The sequence below is a fragment of the Oncorhynchus tshawytscha genome, unplaced genomic scaffold, assembly GCF_018296145.1.
Source record: "Oncorhynchus tshawytscha isolate Ot180627B unplaced genomic scaffold, Otsh_v2.0 Un_contig_9661_pilon_pilon, whole genome shotgun sequence".
Taxonomy (NCBI): Eukaryota; Metazoa; Chordata; class Actinopteri; order Salmoniformes; family Salmonidae; genus Oncorhynchus; species Oncorhynchus tshawytscha.
In genome coordinates this window covers 40,813-42,500 of record NW_024608221.1, presented here as the reverse complement: position 1 = coordinate 42,500, position 1,688 = coordinate 40,813, and positions in this window count along the sequence as shown.

Below are 1,688 nucleotides of genomic sequence, written 5' to 3'. Positions count from 1 at the left end.
AGAGGAGAGGAGAGGAGAGGAGAGAGGAGAGGAGAGGAGAGGAGAGGAGAGGAGAGGAGAGGAGAGGAGAGGAGAGGAGAGGAGAGGAGAGGAGAGGAGAGGAGGGAGGAGGGGAGGGGGGAGGGGAGGGGGGGGAGGGAGGGAGAGGGGGAGAGGGAGGAGGGGGGGGAGAGGGGAGGGAGGGAGGGAGGAGGAGGGGAGAGGACGAGGAGAAGGGAGAGAGGGAGGAAAGGAGGAGGGAGAGAGAGGATAGGGAGGGGAGGGGGAGGAGGAAGAGAGACAATAGGTTAGGAGCCTCCTGGACTAGAGAGATTAGCTTAATCAGGTGTATTAGGAGCAAAACCCTGAACAGCCAGGAGGGTTGACCAGACCTGATGTAAGGAGGTCAGGGTTCACCATACCTGATGTAAGGAGGTCAGGGTTCACCATACCTGATGTAAGGAGGTCAGGGTTCACCAGACCTGATGTGAGGAGGTCAGGGTTCACCAGACCTGATGTAAGGAGGTCAGGGTTCACCAGACCAGCATGTGACAGATATAATTTGTTTGATTTAATTTGACCATTAATTGATTATTTATCAGTCTTATGGTAGAAGCTGTTGTTCGGAGAGCTCAATGGTGCAACGTTTTGAGGATCTCAGGGCCCGGTGCCAAATTCATTCAGCCTCCTGAGGGGGAAGAGGCGCTGCCGTTCCCTCTTCACGACTGTCCGGGTTTGTGTGGAACTTATTTAACTAGGCCTTTTTAGTAGTCCGTCATTGTAAATAAGAATTTGTTCTTATCTGACCTAGTGTCTGGCCATGCGGTCGTGAGTGAACATGGAGTACCGGAGGGGACTGAGCACGCACCCCTGAGGGGCCCCCGGGTTTAGGATAAGCATGGCAGATGTGTTGTTGCCTACACTACACCACCTGGGGGGGCGGCCCGTCAGGAAGTCCAGGATCCAGTTGCAGATGGAGGTGTTTAGTCCCAGGGTTTTTAGATTAGTGATTAGCTTTGAGGCCACTATGATGTTGAACGCAGAGCTGTAGTCAATGAACAGCATTCTCACATAGGTGTTCCTCTAGTCCAGGTGGGAAAGGGCAGAGTGGAGTGCAATACGGACTGCATCATCTGTGGATATGTTAGGGGGCGGTAAGCGAATTGGAGTGGATCTAGGATTTCTGGGATGATTTTGGTGGTGATGTGGTGTGTCAAAACTAGCCTTTCAAAGCACTTCATGGTGACAGGTGCTGCGGGACGGTAGACACACTGGGCTGTAGACATTTAGACGGGTTACCTTGGAGCTCTTGGGTACAGGGTGACAATGGTGGTCTAGATGTTACTGTGTTACCTACAACTGATCATCTACATCACCACACTGCATTATGGGTCTAGATGTTACCAACAACTGACCATCTACATCACCACACTGCATTATGGGTCTAGATGTTACTGTGTTACTACAACTGACCATCTACATCACCACACTGCATTATGGGTCTAGATGTTACTGTGTTACCTACAACTGACCATCTACATCACCACACTGCATTATGGGTCTAGATGTTACCTACAACTGACCATCTACATCACCACACTGCATTATGGGTCTAGATGTTCCCTACAACTGACCATCTACATCACCACACTGCATTATGGGTCTAGATGTTACCTACAACTGACCATCTACATCCCCACACTGCATTA